Source organism: Nipponia nippon, unplaced genomic scaffold (assembly GCF_047370975.1).
Source record: "Nipponia nippon isolate SJK-2023a ecotype South Korea unplaced genomic scaffold, ASM4737097v1 scaffold_4, whole genome shotgun sequence".
NCBI lineage: Eukaryota > Metazoa > Chordata > Aves > Pelecaniformes > Threskiornithidae > Nipponia > Nipponia nippon.
Genome location: NW_028262358.1, coordinates 61,140,966 through 61,163,551, shown reverse-complemented (window position 1 = coordinate 61,163,551; position 22,586 = coordinate 61,140,966). Strand labels below are relative to the sequence as shown.

Below are 22,586 nucleotides of genomic sequence, written 5' to 3'. Positions count from 1 at the left end.
CTTAAATGGGAAACTGATTGAAAGCATTAATGTCTTTCTATATAAAAGGTATATACATTCCACTTTCAATTATTTCTGCAGAGAGCACTAGAAAAAGAAACTTTGACAGTAGGTAAAATGTGTACATATGTTTTACGCTTCCATATCTCAGGAAGAATAGGAGGAATTTCGTTGATCTTTAAAAAAACCCGAACACTATATTCAAACAGACAAAATCATGTATCTAAGCAGAATTGTTAAGTGTAAAATTAAAGTGCCACATTGAGTTAGGTCCCTAAATTCATGCTGCTGACTTAAAAATGGATAGGCTATTAAAGAATAATACATTTTATTTAACTTTCTGATTTCTGTACCCTCAGAGCACAATTTTTTGTATTGCTCAAAGGTGGTCAGGAAAGATTTTTTTCTTTTAAAGCTGATTTTCTAATATGATCTATTGACTTAAACAACCCAAACATGTAAGACTTACCATTAAATTACAAGGCTGGGCAACAAGAATATAAAAAACAGTGTCTTGACTATGACCAAAACTGGAATAGTTTCTTCATTCAGCTCTGTGAGTTTTGCAAGGAAGCTTTACAGAAAGAATATGTAAGATGTAAATGATGGTGTGAAATTTCTTGTTGGCATATAGTCTTCAGAGAAAGCACAATAAGATACAGACATCTAAATGCTTCTATAGCTGAACTAAGGCTATAATGATGTAACAGCATGTGCTTTCAAATACATGTCCTTTGAAGATCTTGGTTTGGATTAGTTAAGATCTACTAAATGTATCAAATTGAAGGCAAACTTTATGTAGGAAAGAGTATGGTGAAATTCCACAAAAATCTTCAAATTATTGTGTAAATGTGACCAAAGTTCCACAGCTTTTCGTCTCAGCAACCCAGCACTGAAACAAACTTTGGAGATAAATGTCTTCCTTACTTTCCATGAGATTTTGAAAAGTAATTTTATTTTATTAGATTTCTGATTTAGGCACTTTCAAGGAGCACCTGTGTAATATATTCAATATTGTCTCTGCAACACAAAACTAGAAATTTACTTAAAAAATAAAACGTGAATTTTTTATGCATTTGTTCTTCCTGGAGGATGAAACTTCAAGCAAGGTAGCAAACATTACCAAAGCAAGTCTTATTGAATCTTATGCTAGTCCTTTGAGGTGACAAATTTCACTCAATGTCTGTTTTTAGCATTTGGAAGCTGTTTTTGTAGTCTGTGTTGCTCTCATGACATGGCATGCAATTATGCACCTAGAGTAACTGAAGCTTCAGTTGGCAAAGCGAATATACTGAAACCCTGTCATCTAACAAATATCAGCCATTTTCTCAAAGTGCAGTTCTGGAGAAACCTCCATTTTCTCCTGATTACCATGCCATCATAAAAAATCATGATGTGAGTAATGTCTGCCATATTCTTAATCTCACCTCCATCCTGCTTTACAGACGCTTTAAGTTTCAGGCAATTATACCTATACCAGGACTTCAGTGGCCAAAATGCTATCAGCTTACATAATGAACTGATATTAACTCAGGTTTCTCTCGATGACTTCACCTTTGCTATGACCAGTTCTTCCCCCTGGAAATGGGGTTACACCTCAGTCCTCAGGGGAATCACCTTTGCTGGACCAGATCCCCTCTACCAGACTCAATGGCCTTGGAGGTGTTCCAGCTGTTAGTGTCCTCCCATTCTTATGTAAGCAGTGACTGCAGTCTCTAAAATGGTCTTTCAGGCCACCCACCTGGCTGCCAGAAAAAAAACACACTCCAAAAATATATAAAGCAAGTTTAGAGGAGTCTTATACAGAGGTCCCTAAACAGTACATATAATTCAGTGATAACCATAAATATCCAGCTACTTATTACAAAGGCTGAGTGCAGTTCAAAGAGCATACTGGGAACAAACAGCTTTTTAAGTGGATGTGTCAGGATTTGTCAGGGATTCTCAGGGCAATCCAAATCCACAACCCGCATGAGAACAGCATGTCTCTCTGAACAGTGCCATCGCTCAGCTTACCAGCATTGCTAAGCCGACGTCAATCAGGAGAGAGTGATATCAATGAAACCTGCACAGATATGCTAAGCAGAACACTTGCAATCATTCCCTGTAAGGAAAAGCAGAGAAATACAGAGGAGTGGTTGTGCATTTGATGGTGCATCACTGCAACTCTTTGAGAAGGTAGGCTGGCATCAGATGCTTTTGTCTGTATATCCTGCCTTGGAGATAAAAGAACAAGTCTGAGGGAGAGCCCTTCCCTCTGCTGGCAATACACACAGCTGTGGCGAAGGGGTTTTTTAGAGAGCACCCGTGCTGCTGCTGTGCAGGCGATGGCACACATGTAGGCTGGCTGGCTTCTTCTGTTGGTATCCTTGAAGCTGAACATTTCAGGCTTACTCCTGACTTCTTGAGCACTGTTCAGCTGGAAGGAGGGGGAAGCTGTAGTATAAACCATGTATGCCTTGCTTTTCTTGGATGTAACTGCCATAAACAAATAAGAGGTGTGAAAAGCATGTGCTATCTACAGAAAATGATGAGATTCTGTTTAAAAAATGGTAGGCTCTGGTAGGACTCTGTTTTTCAAAACAAAATCCTGCTAATGAAAAAGAAATATTACAGATACAAAAATGGATATATAATGAAATAATAATTGCTAGCATGGCTTTACAAGTTTATTATGAAATCATTTCAACTGCCATTATCCTGTCTGAAAGACCCACTGCTTCAGATGCTCATATTTAGAATTTTTACATGATTTTTGTTTCATTTTCTTCATTACTGGAAGCATTTGCATGATAACAGGATCTTTGCTTCTAAGAGTTCATCAGCTCCTGCCACTTAGTTCCCACTCGAAGTCATAATCTTCTGTTTATAATTTCATAATTGTTTGCAGTAGACGTGATTAAAATCTCACAAACATAGCATTATTTTGACTTCAGGCAAGGAACAAGCAGCAGATGAACTCTTGAGGAATAAAGATGATGTTTTCATGTAAATAGCCCAACTAAAACAAAGTAAGGGGAAGAAATGAGTAAGTGGAACACATCCAAATGCCATGTTTTTCACTGTTTTCTTTTAGGCAACAATAGCTCTTTGAAACCCGTACATTTCAGAACCTCACATCTTCCAGTAGAATACTTCCCTCATCTCTTAAGAAGTTTTCCTGTTTTCCACTCTAGGTACATGTTTCTAAGCACAGGCAAAATATTAATTAATGCATTAATTAGGCACAATAAACTCTCTTATGCATTAATTGACACAAAGTTCAGAACTCTTCCAAACAAACCAGCATTTGAATTTCACCCTTGCTGAAACACAAGTCAGTGTAATGTCACCATCAAGTGCATTTGGATATTCTAACAGGAGGCGCTGAAGTTAGGAGTTTGTGCTGCTTGTCTGTGCTCCTGTGTGGTCTGCAAAGCAGGCTGTCGGGGCTCATACAGCTGTCTGCGCAGATCCTTGTTTCTGGCCCCAGCCACTCACTGGTGCTTACCATATGCATCCTGCTGGAATAGGGACATATTTCACACTATGTAAGCAGACAATACTTGGAAATTCAGTACATCTAGGGTCTATCAGATGGGTAAGGCAACAAATTCAGGGTGACTTCTTCCTAAACATACCCCCTCTTCAGGTACTAGGCTGCAATGGGAAATGCAGATGTAATTTTGTATGCTGTTTAAGTTGCTGAATACCAAGAAAATTCATTTCCCTCCCTCTCACAAACCCCAAAGGAACTTGTAATCCAATGATAAGTGATTATCGCTCAGAAACAGTAAGTACAGAGATATGTGCCACTCTTTTATGCACATGATAATTCTTTAAATTCACTAAAAGATGTACTGATTCAGCCATTATTATTTAAATAGAAACATGGAAAATATTGGAAAACAATGAGGCATTTTGGTTTTGCTTCTCAGTCATAGTTGTTTTCCTACATGTATTCCTTCCAAGAGAAGAACAGGACTGCGAGAATGGGACATATTTCTCTGGGAAATGTACAAGCCCCAGCTGATGGTACTTCTCTCCCCTTGTATTTGGATAATGCTGCACAATTTTCTTCTAAAAAAACCCCAAAGATAGACTCTGAGGGCTAAGTAAGTAATGGGAATTTTTAGTTATCCTCTTTGCCTGGTGGCTCTTCATTTGAAGGTTGAGAGAGGGGTTCAGTAGTCACTGAAAGGCAAGATATCTGAAGGGTTATCTCAAGGCACCATAGTAAAACAAGCTTCTCTTGGCTGGTTCTGAGTCATGCCAGGGCCTCTGGAATACGAAGTTTGTCAAATCCAAGTTCCCTGTGAAATGCAAACATTGGATGCCTAAAAATGGCATTCATAGGAACCAATGACTTTTGCCAGCAGCTACCTTGGAGGGTAAGAAATTCCTAAGAGGGGCACAAAGACACCCCTCAGTATCATGGACAAGGTGAGACCTTCAGATGAAAAATCAGAGGCTGGAAACTCTGTCCCTGGTGTGGGCAGTGGGTAAGTGCCATCACACTCCCCAGGGTCCCCACCCTCTGATGCACCTTGTGGTGATATGGACTGAGTCCCCTCTTGCTCCTTCCTAATCCAATCACCTGCCAGCCTCATCCCTGGATCTTGCTTAGGGAGGCCCTGTCCAGGCAGATGTGATTTGTGAATACCGGGCTGCTCTGGACCCCAAGGACAATCAATGAAGGCGGCTCAACATCCTGCTGAAAACACACCAAGGAGCACCTGGGAGTGTGATAAAAGCTCAGAAGAAACACATCAGCATCAGTGAAAAATGAAGTGCCTGTGCAGCTTTATAGGGAGAGACTGAGGTGTTAAGGGACTACATTACTCTTCAGGACATTACATCTCTGTGTTGAACAATTCAGTGTTGGACAATATTGCCTAAAATTGTAGATAGCTGACAAAGTCCCTATGTAAATTTAGTATGAGACTCTCAAATAATTTTTTCATTCAGAATATAGTTGCTTACTCTAACATGCTTTGCCTATATCAGTATAAGACTTTCCAGGAGAAATTTTGTAATTGGAGAAGTTCCCAATTTCAGGTTTTTTTAGGAAACTTGAAAGGGGGAACTTGAAGAATATTCCTTAAAATACAAATAATTTTAAGTGAATGATTAAAAGAATAAATTGAAGGCAAAGAGAAAAAAAAGGAGTGAGAGGTCTTAAGTCTAAACTGTCAGGTTGTTTTTGCTTGATTTCAGCTGACTTTATTTTTCCCTTGAAGAATCATACTGTCCCAGTACAGCTTTAGTAGAAAATAACAACTAGAACCTGCTAGAAAAAGAAAAGAGAAGAGAAGAAAAGGAAAAGAAAAGGAAAAAAAAAGGAAAAAAGAAAAAAAGAAAAGAAAAGAAAAGAAAAGAAAAGAAAAGAAAAGAAAAGAAAAGAAAAGAAAAGAAAAGAAAAGAAAAGAAAAGAAAAGAAAAGAAAAGAAAAGAAAAGAAAAAGAAAAGAAAAGAAAAGAAAAGAAAAGAAAAGAAAAGAAAAGAAAAGAAAAGAAAAGAAAAGAAAAGAAAAGAAAAGAAAAGAAAAGAAAAGAAAAGAAAAGAAAAGAAAAGAAAAGAAAAGAAAGAAAAGAAAAAGAAAAGAAAAAAGAAAAGAAAAAGAAAAGAAAAAAGAAAAAGAAAGTAAAAAGTCAGTCAGATGATCCTGGCAGTGTGTATGTAGAACTTCATCTCACCAAATGCAGGTCACTTCTGGAAGCTGCTTTTCTCTTCTTATTAAAGCAACACACCATTTGTCTAGCATAATTAAGAAGGGAGATATAAATTCTTTCGTGTTGAGCTTCTGGTCTGAGGGCCAAATCTTCTGCAACTGCAAATTATTGCAGTTTCAAAGACATTTTATGCTGATTTATGTGAGCTGAGGCCCTGGTCTGAGTCCAAAGTTGTTGCTGGTGGGAACTACTATTCAGCTGGGAAATGTGTTCCCAATTTGGTAGGAATACTTTGTTTTTTTGCCCTCTGGGGCCCTGCTCAAAAAGATGTGTAGCGAGGAAGAAGAGGTTGATGGACCTATATTTCAACAGGATGTCACTTCTGGAAGAGAGACTTTTGGGAAGTAAAGGGAGACTGAAAAGAGTGAAGACTTTTTTTTTTTTCTTCTTCTAATTGTCATTAATGAGAACAATAGTGTAGTAGCTATGGTCAGAGATAAAGCTACCTAACCTTAAATAGCTGATAAGTCTAAAGGGTAGGATATATTGACTGGAGCTTTATATGTGAGAAATGTGAAAATATGCAGCTGTTTTGTTTTTGTAACTTTGTTTTAACCATGTTGTAAAATTGATGTTGGGGCATGCAGATATATGCATGTGTTAATTATATACAATTTTAAGAGGAAGCACATGTAAAGCCTTTTTAGATATTCATGCATAAACTAAGGGTTTTCTTGTTTAAAAAGTACCAGCTTATGAAGAGAAAAAAAAAGTGCTCTAATTTAGTTGGACAGATTTGCAAAGATCTTTGAAAGTGTGAAAGAAAGGGTAAGAAGGAAATGTCTCCTTTACAATCTGTTTATGGCTTTGGGACTGTACTTTATCTTGACAAATAAGATAAAGATCATTTGACAGTAATCCACATATTCTTATCTTGCTAGCAATTTAAAAACTGAATTATTCATCCTCAGTGTGAAATTTTGTGTTTACCATTCTAAATTCAACTGCATAGTTAGCACCTAGCCTCCATAAAAACGTATCCAATGCAATAAAACAAACTTAGTTCAAATTACCTCTGTAACACTAGCATTACCAAAAATTATAAGCATTCTATAAAGAGCTTTCATGAACTGGTAACTTGTCACATAAATATACAAGAGTTACATACAACATAAATGTTTCTCTGGTTTCTTTCAGTATCTTTTAGGTTTGAGGAGGGGTGAGTGAACTTGCGAGCTTTCCTAAATCATGCAGGAATATTCCTCTTCATGAGAACTCTCTAAGTGAATTCACTTGGGCCACATGAAATTGCAAATATTTGTTAACCTGGACCATATCACAGAGGTATGTGAACAGGTATGATTGCTGACTGCCGATTCTAGACCTACAAATCCCATATTACCAACGCAGCTGTACCACAAATTTTATTTTTCTAGAAAGCTTTGATGAAGACTAGTGACAACATTGTATTAATAAAGCAAATAAATAATACAAATCTTTATTTCTGTAATAAAAATGATGCTTTGTAGATACAACATATCTATAATCTACCTTGAGTGCTGTTTAGAACTGATCCAAAATATGCGACTAGACAGTTTAAAATAAAGTACAAGAATTGCATGTAATATCTAATAATCCTTGGTAAGAAGAAGTTTTTCCTGTTTCTTAGTAATGTTGAACCTTGCAAGGCTTTTCCTCAAGAACTCGTTTTCTCCTGCATACTTTTTCTATTACTCATTTATGTATGTATACAGATTATGTATCAGTTAAGCAGTAGCATCTCTTGAATTAAAATCAATCGGTTAACACATGTAAGGTCAAAGAAGTCAAGTTAGAGCCAATTCTAGTCACCACTGTTCAAAACTCACTTCTCTAACAGGTTTGAATGTCTAACAGCTCTACATTTTTTCCTCGGTTTTTAATTTAATGATATGTCTTTGATAACGCATGCTTTGTCAAATCAGTTACATCTGTGTGCTGATTGAAGGTGAGCAGTTTCAGCTCAGGAGGAATGTGATTTGGAGAGGTACGAGTGGCTGAGGAGGGATTGTCGTGGGCACAGCATTTGAACACGAAAATGGTGGCTATCTTTCCGACTACAATAAAAAGGAAACCAATAACAATGGTGTGCTACAAAAAGCAAAGGAACATTCTTCTTTGTCAAACAACCGCACCTCTCTGGCAGTGCTGCTGCTGCAGTACACTGGCTGACATCCACTCCGTGTTTGAACTCTGCTGTTACTGAATTTCAATTAAAACTGAAAACCACACAAAGGTAGCAGGCACAGAGAATACCAAAAAGAAACAAGATGTTCATTTCCTTGGTTGTTTTTGTTTTAGGGCTTTTCTTTGTCTGATTGGGAAATAATGATCTAAGTTGGATGGTGAGGGCCCTGGTATGTGCTGTTTGGGTCAATTTTACCTCATTAAAGAAAGACAAAATTATGGCAAGTTCTCCCAGAACATCAGAGCTGCCATTCAATAGCAAAAGTTGTACTGGGGTGCAAAATCCCTCCAGTTCCTGCTTCAGTCCATTTAAAAAAATATGTATTTGAAGCCTGAGGGAAGAGTACAATTTAAGAGAGATTTTTCTGTATGCAATGAACCCAACAAGGCCTTAGGTATGCTGCAGCAAACTGCAGTACCTGCAGGGTGCTCATCTGCCATGAAAGTCTTCTATTATCTCATTCTTTACATGAATGAAATGTGAATATAGTTCCTGCTTTCTCAAAAAACATTACACTGATTGGATTTTGTCTAGAAGCAACAGAATGAGTTTTTCCACAGAATTATTTTCAACAGATTGAAAATGTATGGCTCTCTTCCTAGGTGCTGATGGAAGGTACTCTGGAGTTTCAAAGACTGTGTGAAAAACAGTAGCTCCAGTAACCTTTAAAAATGTTCTGAGCGGAGGGGAAAAAAAGAAATAAAGGAAATAATTTAAGTGGTTAAAAATACATATTTTTTCTGCGTATCTTTTTCTGGTACTCACTTGCCTTTATTGCTGCAAGTTATTGGTATTGATTGTAATGAGATCATAAGCTTCACAAACATTCACTCATAAGAAAACAAATACCTTGTGATAAAATTAAGAAAATTGTGGAATGATTATTGATAATAAAAGTAGAATCTAACAAGACGATAGAGTAGTCATGCAGGGGATACAAGATACATTTTCTTGGAACTGCTGGCTGCATTAACATCATGTAAAACCATTTTCTGAGGAATCTGGGTTCTGAGTGAAGGATTATATGCAAGTTTTCAACTAAACAGTAGCCATTATGTTATCACAGGAAAAAGATGTTAGAAAAAAGGCTGTTTCACATCAGCTGAGGACATATGTGTGTGTGTCTGTGCATGTATGCATGCATGCATAGCTATTTGTCTATAAATATATTCATATATTTACTGAAAACTTTTGAACCAGCGGAAGTTTGGAAGGAGTGGAGGAAAACTTAGTTTGACTAAAAAGCTGCTCATGCCATTTTTCTGTCTCCTTATTCATCATCTCAGCATTTTATTCATATCTTATTCCCTACTTTCTTCTTTGGACTGTCTAAAACCTATTTTCTAATTCAGTCCGGCAGCTCATCTTTTAATGTCATTTTAATAGACCTTGTCTTGCTTTCATGGAGCAGTAAAAGCAAAGGTTTCATTGTAAAAGAAAATTGCCTCACTTGCACTGAGTTTTCTAATTACTGTATCTGGTACCACCATTGAATGTGTGGAGAAGGGGAAAAGAGAGAGGAAACAGAGATTGTTATTAATCAACCCTTACTGGTAATTAAGGTCCTCAGCTTCTCATGTTTGTTTTTTTTTTTCTGTTTTACATACCTTGATGTCAGATAAAGCAAACAATGAGAAAAATCTCAGCTGCATAGTCTGGTCCATGGGCAAGTCACTTATTTAAAAAATGTGTCCATTTTATGACATTGCATGAAGGAGGATGCAGGACTGTGGACCTACAAACACTAGTTTTTCCCAAAAGGGTTGTATGGCAATACAGGGAGGATCAACTCAAGTGACACATGATTTCAGCAAGAACAGCATCACTGAACTCATCAGTGGACTTGGATTTGCAGTCCCCTCCCGTGGATTTTCTGAATTTTATATTTGCAACGATGAGATGAGAGCAGAGTCCTTCAAGTTAGACTGAATGAGCAGTTTGCCTACGTTATAAAAAAAATCTGATCCAGAAAGACAGACCCCCCCACCATGTAAGTAGTTTATAAATTTGCCCACGGTCAAGGTAAAAGTGACCTTCTGGCAACAGTGAAGATTCAAATTAATTGGTGTATTATTTTCCTATAGAGTCATAAGGTAAGAGGAAGAAGCTGGGAAGAAGTACTCCTGCCTATGTGAGGAAATACATTAACACCGATCCACAGGGAAGATGGCAGGCCACCTTGATGACAATCACTCACGGGACAGCTGCAAGGGCAGGGGAAATGCTCCATTTCATGACAATTTGCTGCTCCTGATTTCCTTATTTCACCATTTAAATTACACAGAAGCCGAGCATGTAGTCAGGGCTCTGATAAAAATTTGCACAAAATTAAATATATGAATACATTATTGAAGAAAAACTTGGTGGATTATATGAAGAGATGAAAGTTTATTAATGCTGGAGAACTATTGATCCTTGCTGTTTAATCTAACACTAAATTTGATCACACTCCTTTGTTTTACAAGGATTACCTGTAGAACGTGAAAGTGTCAGAATACATACTGCACATCTTCTCCCCACACCCCCAAGTGCAGGGGCCTGTATCAGCAGTTGCATTTTTCATCACTTTCTCATGAGATTAGGGCACAGTGAAGACAAAATATGACATGAAAAATTATTTGTCTCTAAAAGGAAAAAAAAACCCAGGCTATTGCTAGGAAAACATAATTTGAAATCCTACAAAAATATAAATACAATGTATTTTGGTTTTCTTAATCCTTTTAAAAGAGAAGAATTAAGCACAAGGAGTTGTTTAACTGTGTGTAAAGATCATGATGGAATTTATTTTGATTGGGTGACCTCATAAAATTATTCACCACTGCTGTGATTTTTTTGAAGGCAGCTCAATAGAGTTTGACTCCCAGTTCCCATTAGGATTTAATGAGAGCTGGGCCTGTAAGTCTCCCAGATTCCTTTGAAAATAACCCAGACCATGATAAAATAATACAGTTCTGTGCTTCCTTAATTTTTGACAGTTTGTTCATGACTGGAATATTGATTGCAACAGCTACTGCCAAGCACACAGCTCCCATCACTCTTGCCTGCTTTTCCATTATGTCATAAATAGATCGCCCAGCTCAATAGGTTATACAAATAGATGGGGCTGGACTACTTGCATGGGTTTGCTGAATCAAAAAAAGAAAAGCCTAATAATAACCAAGCATCTAAGTTCCTTGAACAAGTTAGTTGTATGAATTTTAAATGCTCTGAAATGAGTAACTTCAAAGAGCAAATAAGGAGCAAAGCAAGGCCAGGTCCAACAGTAGTAATTAGATTCCAGTCAAAAGTAAGCCTGATTGGACAGTTTAAAAATGTATGTGCTATGCAAGAAACCTGGCAAGTGTGTGGTACAAAAATGGGAGTTCAATTAAATCTTTGGAAAGGCACAAAAAACATGCAAGCAGAAACATTTAGTATCCTGCTAAGCTGAAAATGCATTCAAACTAAAACGTGAACTGAGGTGACTGAATAAGCAATAGGAATAAAGGAAGTGAGTTGTCAAAATAAAATATATTTGGGAATGGCCTGAGTAAAATTTTAATCCTTGATTTCATTTTCTTGCATGTTTGTACATTTGTTCCCAGCAGTAAAAGCATTATGACATTTGACAAAAAGGTAAGGCAAGGAAAGAAAAGAAAAAGTGCTGATGATTCAGCCTCCAGGCTCTCCATAAAATTTACTGGAGAGCAGAATGAAAAGTTGTGTTTGCATGTCCTACGGTGGTTTGTCATGTTATTGGAAGTAATTTATTTCCCAACACTGCTGAGGAAGAACTGGGACAACTCAGGATAATTATTAGAACATTTTAGGCATCATTCTTCCATAGGGGAAAAGACAAAAAAAAAGCTGTGCTCGACAGTAGTGGGTTGCAACATTGCACTGACGTTAGATTCCATATTCGTTTTACTAACAGGACTTACATCTGCAGGACTTTTTGCTGGCGTGAGACTAGCAGACTAGTCTGGCAGGTCCTGCTTGTATGCAACAACTCATCAATCTCAATGGGCTGGATTGATTTGGAATCCTGACACCTCAGGGAAGATTTTTAAATTGGTTTATTAAGTTTTGTTTTTTCTGGAGTGGTGGTTTGGTTTTTTTTTGGCTTTTTCATTTTAGGGTTTTTTTTTTTGGTAATTTAAATGTTAACTCTATCTAGAAATATGTCAGAAATGAGGACCCCATTGTGCCCCCAGTGTGTGGGACCTGCTATACAATCGCAAAACCAAAAACATAGTCTGTGTTCCTTGAGCACGTCTAATGAGCATGAGAAAGGATTAAACGGGGATACAGAGGGAATGGGTGTCCAAGGAGTCAATAATATGTCTAAAGGCAGTTTAAAGCAAAGTTAAATATGTTTACACAGGCTCAAATCACCCTTCTGGACATATCTGGTGAGACAAAATCAGTCACCCCAGCAGTCATGAGTTTAAGTACAGACCCTGCGTACCTGCTGCCAAAGGGTGCTTGTTTGTTTGTTTGTTTCAAAGCTGTTGTGGCAGAAGAATGTTAAGCAATGACTTAAAGACTGATGAGATGGTTCATGGATGACAATGACGAAGTTCTCTCCAAAGCAGCTAGCACAAAAAAAAATACAAATATATTTGTTGGAAAAGAGAATAATTACATAGTATTGTAGAGTGCACAGATGTTAAATTGACCTCCTGAGACCAAATGAGAGATGAAAGACAGATGGACGCTGACGAAGAATGTATTTGACAGGGAAGTTGGGAACCTTCTTTCTGATGGATAGAGAAGCAGGAACCTTTGGATGAATGTAGATACAAGGGTGACAAGGGTGAAATTATGGAACTTCAAAATACTGTCTTCTGGTACAGTTGTATTTCAAGTCTGTTGACATGAATAGAGATAGTGGTCGTGAAGTGGAAGATTAGCTTTTACTTCTGAATTAGCTGTAATCATCCATGATATTGTGTTGGACCGAGAGCATTAGTTTGGGAACAGGCTCAGGAAGAATAGTTAAGTTTTCACTTGTATTGTGGTATGTGTGAAAGTATGGAAAATTCTGCAGCATTTTGTACATGTTCAGAAATGCTTCCAGAAAAGTTTTTTTCTTTTTTTGAGCACTTCTTCCTTTGCAGAAGAAATAATTCTGTGACCATTTATTGTCAGTGCCAAGTTCCAAGGTTGAAACCTTAGTTGGAGCTAAGTATGCACCAGAGCAGATAGTGCTTCTGTTTCTGATGATCCATCTAACCAGTGGTGATTTCACATCTGTGGATTTTTTGTGCTTTTTATGTACATTTGGATCTCCGGCATGATGATGATTCTGATCTCGCAAGCTGCTGCATGTAGGCAGCCTCTGACACCAGAGACTGTAGCTGCTGGAGTCAGAAGGGCTGTGTGCATGTGGTAGGGTCAAGCTGCATAAAATAGCTTGCAGGTTCAGAGGCCTGGCTGCAAACACTCTTACCTTAGAACAAACCCAAATTGCCTTGTGAGTGCAAGAGGCATTCAAAATGAGACCCAGCAAAAACTGGTAAAAGTTTTGTACGGGGCGGTGTAACATCAGCTAGCTTGAGGCTTGAGCAGCCATTAATCAGAGTAGATCTAACTTCTTAAAATTCTGGCCTATGAGATTAGCAAGAGCAGCTTTAAAGTTGAAAGGCTCACTCTGTGTTTGCTTTATCACTAAACACTGCCCAATCTCTTTGAGAAGACAATTCTGAACTGAGCAGATGTGAATCTAACAACCAAAATATCCACTTTGTTTTTCCAACAGAAACAATTATTCCTGTTTGGATCCTGGAAAGTGGTAGCTTCCTTTTAACTGTCTTAAGAAATAACATTATTTCTGTTTCTCCAATTATTTACTTACCAAAACTCCAGAGCATGTTTGTGTGCTGTGTAATTTGAACAATGGTTAATGCTGCACTGTTCACTTCCCTACAAAACCTTTACCTCAAAATCTGCATAGATACTGCATTTAAAGAAATAAAATTAAGTGGAATTTAAAAGCTCAGTCTTAGGATAACACAGACTTTCAGAATCCTTAGCTGCCCACATTTAAAAAGTCCCAACTGAAGCATGATCTCTTTGGCTTGTGTTTATCTGACACTACATAAAAAAAAGGTAGATTATCATGGAGATATTATAAGGTGAGCAGTATAATCTCATTTCTAAAAATAATTATCCCAGTACTGCATACAGTAGGGATGAAAGAAAGCTCTTTTTGCCTAGCTTCAAATTCACCTCAGCTTTCTGGATTTTGCACATTTACCACAGACACCCACAGAATTGAGTCTGTGTTTGAAGTGAAAAGATGTGGAAGAGGGGAAATGTCTGAATGTGAGAAACAGCCTGAAAAATATGGACAACATATCCTCAGAGAGCAAAACTAATACAAGCACACTGTGAATAAAAGAACTGAGATGGTGAAAGAGATATAGATGAAAATAAATAATACGAGGGGAAAAAAGTGGTGTCAGTTTCCCTATCTATTTAATAATTTGTTGTTGGAAATATGTTTAGTCAAAAATTATGCACTAATAGTTAATTTACTATCTACTTTTAGATTCTCATGTCATTATTCATCTTTAAAAGTATCTGATATGATGGTCATTAATAAGTTCCATATTTTTCTAATAGCTTTGCCAACCCTGTATCATGACTGCTCATTTATTGACCTTCTTTTTGCCATGTGGTTTGATCAACTTTGAATTATTAGCATTTAAATATGCTAACAGAATATTGAAGTCTCATAATACCATGTTGTTTGTAGCAAAATCATTAATGTGATAAGATGCAGATCAAAAGGAGTGTTCACCAAAGTGAATACAAATGATACAATACAGAATTAATATGAAAAGATGAAACACAGTGAACAATAGACTTCCATTAATGTATTAGTGAGCACATTAATGACAAAATTGCTAAAAGATATAATGGAAAGTCTGTACTAAGGAAAAATAAGGAGCATTTCCCAGAATATAAATACTTTCCTAAATGAGACAATTTAAAGGCTGAGTTGGTATTTTTTCCTGCAAGCATGTGTCAAATTTACTAATTTGTCAAAACCACTAGTTTACATAAATAATAAAGCAGATAAATGCTTATGGTAACAAAGAGTGTTCCAAATGCTACTTTAAAGTGATAGTGCAGGTTACTTTCCTCTTGTCTGGTGAGTCATTCAGGGAGTAGTACAAACATCCCCACAGATTGAAATCTAAGACAGAGATTCACAGTTTGGGGGTTGCAAGATCATGTGTGTTCTTTCAAAGAGAGCTTATGAGGAATCCTCTTGTTGAGGGACCTTTGCTGGTCAGGGTAATCCTGATGTAGGCGATGTAGAAATGCTTGTGGACATGGAGAACAGTCTTTCCAGTCCCAGCTTGATTTCCAAACTAGTGAGTTATTAGGTATTCTCTAGCAAATGGGCAAGTCTTTCACAAGTGTTTTGTTAAAAAGTTCAAAGAGTGCCAAAAATGGCATTGCCCACCTGCCACATTTACATTGTGTTATCAGGAATATTATGATACTGACATCAGCTTCCTGATACTTTTTGCAAAAGAAAACAGGAAAAACATGGAGCATTCTAGTCTTTTTAATTAATGTCATGTTTCTTCATATTCCCTCTCTCTAGCTATCCTCAAAAGAAGTCTGTTTGTGTCTGGAACCTTATAGTCTTTAAAGACTTTGTAACACCATCGTCAATATGACAGATGTTCTTGTGTGTAGTTGTAACTCAAAACAAAAACAGTGTATTGATGATAAGATGTATTTAGGTATAGATAGATATAACAGAAAACTCACATATAGTCAACCATAAGGATAATACTAATTCCTACATCTTCTATGTTCTGAAATGTAAACTTCCAGCCCTAAATAAGTGGCAAAATTCTCACATTTCTGCACAACAAAACTAATATTGCCCCCACTAAACCCGTATCTGGCTTTTTAGTAGTATCGACTGGGGGAGCAAATAACTAAATTGAGCCATAAAAATTGCTTTGCTTCTATGTGCAATTTCAGAGAGAATGGTGGGTAGAATGGATTTATTCTGATAATGTGAGGCCACTTCGTGTACCAGAAATTGCATAGTTGACAACTGCACTTGAGTTACAGTAAAGTTTTTCAACGTTGCCAAATGGCACGTCATGTAACTTCTGATTTGGTTTAATAAAATTGAAATGTTAGGTAACAATTTATGGTTACTGCTGGAGACTTTTATAATCCATATTTACATGAACTTAAAATGGCTGAGATGTGAATTTTAATTCTTCATCTAGAAAGTTATATAGGCCAAGTATAGGGACAACATTAACAGGAATAAAGTCAACAAGAAGAGAGGAAAGAGGTTTTTAGGGGATAGTTTAACCACAAATCCATAGCCTTAACCAAGATAATCAACAGCTATCCAGGGTTTATTCAAGTATCCAAGGCTCAGGGCTGAGAAGGACTGGAAAACTGCTTGAAAATGTCTAAAAGCAAGCAACAGCTGTGAGAGGAAGCAAAGAGACTCATACCTGGAGCTATGGCACACAACCAGTGCTGTGTCTTCCTGTGTATCACCAGATATCGAAAAGAAAAAAATGAACTCTAGATATGTCTCAATAAAAAAGAAGGCCTGATATCTTTCTCTTTATAATACAAATACTTTGTAATGCAGCTCAACTTCACTCAGATCTTTGGAGATAAGGACTTACAAATACAGCCTGGAATGTCTCAGAATATCTGATCCTCCTTTTTGAAAAATAATGTTCTCGGTTGCAAATCAGTGTTGATGTGGAAACTGAAAAGTGTTTGTAAAATAGGCCAACAGCATGAACAAGAAAACCCTAAAATATTCACTTTTTAATAAAGAAAAATTATTTTATGGTTAGATTATTTACAGAAATTGTACAGGAGTGCATTTGGAGTTCTTGTGTTGTAAAGAGAAGATTGCTCATAAAAGCAGGGAGGGTTTTGATTTCTCAAGTGGGACAGAATGGTATGGTTCTGGGCAACATATGTTTGTAAAGATTTGAAACTGTAAGACGTGTAGTTCCTGAAGAGAGGAACTAATGAAACCTGGTTTCCTATGGATTTGTGCCCTAATTCTTTTAAATACACACTGCCAACTTCTTTTCCCCATGGTACCCTCCGCTGAGCAAGCGACAGTATTTGTGGAGGGTAACCTGGTGCTGCAGGTGTGCTCCTGGGCCAGCTTGCTCCCTGCTGCTATGTGGGTCTGTCTGCCTGTCCTTTGGTGGGGGCAATAATTCTGGACTTTTCTCCACCTGATTCCTGACTTTTCCTCACAGTTCTCATAATCACTTATCTTTCAGATTCCAACCTCTCTTTCCAATCTGATAGATTGCAAAGTTATTAGAAGGAGGTTGACAGACAGACAAGCATGATCAAGCAAGCCTTATTTTCTTAGAAAACCAGGCTAAAAAATGAAAATGTAAGTAGTGAGAAGTAAAGCAGAGAATGATTGATTTCTATATACACTACTGAGCAAAAAATTATTAAGACATGTTGTTACTTAGGAATGTAGTACTAGTCATGTACAAATGAGCCAGAGACTGGATGGCATGTAATTGAACATAGAAAAGCAAGTAGGGTAAACCAGCATCATATAACCTTTGTGAGCAAAGGTAATACGAGAAAGACATGACCAGATGCAATGCAAGTAAGTACAAAAAAACCCAATAAAGCCAATGATCTGAAGGAATTGTTCTGAGCTCTTCACTGCTTTACTGAAGTAATACTTTTTTTTAAATCCCATGTGCTTGGGTCAGCCTTTCAACTGTAACAAATAGAATTGGTGGCCTAGATTCTGATAGTTTTTACACTATTGTCATGGATAAGTAAGTTCCTGAAGTCATGGAGTTTTTGGGATTTGTAGTGTAAACAAGTATCTGGCCTGGGGACTTCTTACACCAGTATCTCTGCTTGGTCCTTGTTGTAAAGTTATAGGCTGACATTATCGCTGTTATTTTAGTGTAAGAAGATAGGCAGCCTTCCAGTTTCCATGCCTCTGCTTTCTATATTTTAGAATAAATTCTTGAGACAGTTCCTTTCATTGAATATATTTTCCAATGTTGAATATATTTACCAGTGTCTTGTGCTTCTTCATGGCCTCTAGTTGCTATTAAGCTACTTCAAAGTAACATTTTGCCGGAAGTGCAGAGTTTGGGGATTTTCTTAACTGAAATGAACATCACCTGTGCTCTGATCATGTACATATCTGATAGCACATTTGAAACTAGAATCATAAATCTGAAATGTACTCTGGTCATAAAACAAACTCTCAAATTGCAATCAGTTGTTTGCTATGTTGCTATTAATCCAGTGCTGCCTGTTACAATGCACTAGCTAAGTGGTATTTCTAGACTGCTCATTGTGTCTTGTTCCTTGTTGATTTTTCTCATTCTGTGTATTCGAACTACTTTAGCTGGAAGTACTTAGCTGAGAGATTCACAGAAAGAACACATAGCATGGGGTGGGCGACCTATGAAGTCAGACATGAAAGGTTCCTGTTTGGCTATTTTTCAATGCTGTTTCAGTTGAATCTGAGGCATTAGTAGCTGTGACATTGCACAGCAGTCATTTTGTTTCCTCATAGTAGCTAGACAGTTTTATCAATTTCTTTTTCCTTGTTCTTTATGATATTTTTTTCTGTTGTTGTTCTAAAAGGAAAGAGGAAATAAAATGCAATATTGGAATCTGAAAGACAAATTCAATATCAAATTCCTTTTACAATTGGTTCTCTGGGAGGAGGGTCACACTATGGAAATATTTGAGGTTGGGGTAGAATATCTATTTAATGAGTTCTTTGGCAAGTGAAAACTATTTGTTGCTAGCAAAACCTTTTTTTTTCTTTTTTTTCTTTCTTTTTTTCTTTTTCAAAGCAAAAGCTGTGCAACAGAGTGGAACTGAGGGTCAAAGTTTAAATACAGTTTGCTGTGCCACCTGGTTTTGATCTAGAGCTCAAGCGTGTGACTGGCAACACTCACTGTCACAGCAGGGAGACCTGGTAAGGGGGGACAGAGCAACATTTCTCTCTTTATTTCTCAAATTGTGAAAGGTGTGAGATTGACAGCCTTGGAAAAACAAGTCTCCTGTTTTATTCACAAAGAAAAAGGATGGCAGGACAATCATAATACAATCTTCTCCCACAGTGCTTTGCCCATTTGTTTCAGGCCTGATTTAGCTGAACTGTCTAGAGGGGGTGAGGAGATCACTTTTTCTTTCAACCAATTCAGTCTTTGTCCCACTGCTATGACTCCCCACTGGGGTGCCAATTGTGGTTGTTGCCTTTTCTTGGGTAGTTTCCACCTGTCCATTAGAAACTGGCCAGGGACCAGGAATTCACTTCACATTGGCTGCAGAATAGATGTCATAGGCTCAAATTAACATTTTAGACACTGAGTCTGGGTTTGAAAGAGCAGTTTAGAGATGAAAGACAATGTATGTCTTCTTCCTCGATTACTTATTTATGGAGCTACTGCATATTCGAGCTACATCCACTTGACTAGTCTCCGTCTATTATAAACTTTCTTGACTTAATTATTATTTTTGTTTTTAAAGAGTCATTAAAGGTCTGAGGCAGATTAGGACCCATTTTGCTACTGGCTGTACAAACTTTGGTTTGTCTTCCTCAGCTGACAGAAGAAATTTGCCTCTGAGTCCTGTGTCTGGTTTAAGGGTCTCTTGCACCATACAGGTCTCAAAGCACAGCCTGACCCGAGGAATTAAAAAGCCCTGAAAACCCACCGTTAGTAATCAATGAGATGAGAAAACATTGTTTTTTTTATTGAGGTATCATGACTGTGGGAGAAAGACTACATGAAAAGCAAGAGAGATTGGTATTAGATGTAGGAATAAACATAAAGATGGGCCAGAACACGAAAACAAAATGAACAGGTATCTGACTAATAAATATGGAGGCTGGGTATCTTTTTTCTTATGAGTTGTCCAATTGACTATGAAGGAACTTTTTAGGGGATGAAATATTTGTCACTGTGTATCAGAATCTAGTTGGTGATTTAGAGACTTGTCAAAATTGCACAGCTGTATCCATAAGGTCTACAGTCAAAGCGGTGATTTGTCTGTAAGACTGTGGCACTAAAGGAGCTATGATATATAAGGGTGTTGGTAATGTACTGTACTGTGGACATCCAGAACGAGATATAGATGTACTAAATCTACCGCTGTTCTGTCACTGGGAATAGCTATCATAATAATATACAAAGCCATAAGCTTTATATATAAAATTTAAAAAAACTACCAAAATATGCATTCCTGCCATATTTGCACAAAACCAGGCACACTACTTCCAGTTTTAGTCAGTAAAAGGAAAAGAATATGAACTGGGAGAAAAAATAGCAATGTTGGCAAAAATGTATTTTCTCATTATGGAAGACGGAGATGGGGATGCTTCTTTTTTTTAACCTTTATCAAAAGCCAGGAATTTACAATGGTTTATACTTAAGGAACTAAATCTGCAGAAGGACATGGTGCTTTGAAATAGTTTGCTTTGAGATACCTTGCTGACCAGTGCAATCTTTAGGTGCTGTTTCCTGCAGAGAGTGTCTAAAATGCTACACTGCAATAGCACATTCCTTTCGTTTGGATGAATTCTGCAAAGTGATGTGCAGCTCTGTGAAGAGAGCTCAAAAAATTGCCGCACAAATTATAAGAAATTTCTATTGTGTATTTAAATACCTGTGTTATAATGATATTCTCCAGTGTTGTATAATGGACAGTGTTAGTCCACTGGAAGGGTGAGTAGGAACCTCTTGTTTTTTCTTGTCTGAAAAATAGATGACCAAAGCCGTCTGGCACTACAGCTGTTACCTTTAAGGTTATACAACTGCAGTCAAGTTTTCAGTTACAGTTTGATCTTCCAGGTAATTTTTTGTTTTATTTTGTAGCCTGCTTAATTGCAACAAAGCTGTTCTAATCAAGAAAGAACATTTTGTTTGCTTACTCTAGAAGTGTCCATCCAGCCTGCCCACCAGTCAAGGTCTCAGCACTGATATCGATTCCGTTTGACATCTCTAATGAAATAAAGGACCCCACTGCATTCTTCCCAAGAGAAAGAGGTATCCACAGTAACCACTTTTAACTTAAGACTGAAGAAAAATGTTTTATTTTTCTTTCATTCAGACTATGCATTACTCATGTTTTTTGTTGGAAATCTGATCCCTGTAATTTAAAAAAGAAAATTCTCACTTCAGTGATAGCAACTGGTTAGTTCAGAAAGAAGCAATGTTTAAGACACAGTCATTTCAATGAGATGCTGTATCAGCTTTCCAAACTACATACTTCCTTCGTGCACTCATCACACATGATCAAATGTAATGTTTTGTCAGTTTTTAGACACTTTGCTATTAGAGTTACATCTTCTACTTCATCAAACTAAGGCTCTGCTGAAGGACAGATTGTACAAATAAACATCAGTTGGAATGTTTTTAAAGAGCAATTGTTTACTGATTGAAATACAAAAACTGTTGCTCATGCTTGGAGATCAAATTACATGCTTAAGAGAAAACAAACTACATAATTCATTGACTCATGACTCATAAGAAACATCAGGCTGTATCTTTTGATGTGAAGAGTTGCAGCATCTCTTTTCTTTATTAGATGGAGCAGTAGATGACAGGTTTTTCTTAAAAACAGTGCCACTATATATAGCAATCTCATAGCCATTAAACTGTAATCCCTCTGTGAAGGGGAGCTGTGAAGATGATGATTTGTAACATTCAGGTTAAGGAATCTTTTGTTTTAAGACAGAGTATTATACTCACATTAAAGTCCACCTGAATTCCTGGAAAAATTTTTGCCACACGTTGTCTCCCATTTTGGGTCACTGGGAACTGGACATGGAGTAGCTGTGCAAAAGTAGGAGAAGAATTTAGTAGATCCCTTTCCCTACACACCATGAAGCCAGGCTTCCAAAAAAAGACAGTGCAGAAGGAAGCATGTTAGGATGTATCTGGAGGGTATGCAGGGCATGAGAGGCAGAAAAGTGATATCAAGTCAAATCAAAGGTCAGCTGGGCCCAGACTCCTGTCTCTTGGCAGCTAATAGGGGAAGGTTTCAACAAGGGGAAACACACAGTGATATTTGCCCCCAGATTACCTGTGCCATACTGTGGTTTGTGGCTCAGGAACTTGAAGTCAGGTATGGTGACTTTGTCCTTTATAGCCTTTAGTGACCACTGCCACTACACTATCCAATTGCCAGCAACACTTTGGAACAATCAGGCCCTAAAGACATTATAAAGGGTCCTCCCACAGGCTTGTATACATGTTGATTTTGGCTCCTGTTTATGTCTTTCAGAGAGGTCCAAACTGTGGGCACTGGAGGACTGGAGTTTCAGTTGAGGCTGTTAATGGAAATACATTGAGGATTTGCTCAGAATATTTTTCCTATCCATGCCTGTTGGTATTTTTCCATTATAGTTTTATATCTGTAGTTAATAGTGCTGGTTGTGTCACCAGAGTTTTTGTGACAGAATAAATACACCCAAGTGTGAAGCACATATAAGATACATAAAAATGCCTAAGGTAAAACTTGACCAATTAAAAATAATTTTCTTGAAATGGATCTACTTGGTCAGACAACTGAAATTAGCAGTAGTGGTATACTTAATGAAGTAGCATTTCCAGTGGTGTTACCTTAGTCTCACACTGTAAGGGTGAAAATCTCAGGTATTGAAATCCTATGACTCCAGAAGATCTAAAATGAAAAAAAAAAAT

At 37.3% G+C, this 22,586-nt stretch overlaps 1 long non-coding RNA gene across 1 annotated transcript; it reads right to left on the bottom strand.

The window, feature by feature from the left end:
• Positions 1-2,286: 2,286 nt before the first annotated feature.
• LOC148053326 (uncharacterized) lies at positions 2,287-22,560 on the bottom strand. The gene is made up of 3 exons (XR_015708828.1): positions 22,506-22,560; positions 21,633-21,716; positions 2,287-3,503 (listed from the first exon to the last, which is right to left on the bottom strand). It is a non-coding gene; the product is annotated as an uncharacterized LOC148053326 (long non-coding RNA).
• Between the last annotated feature and the right edge of the window lie 26 nt (positions 22,561-22,586).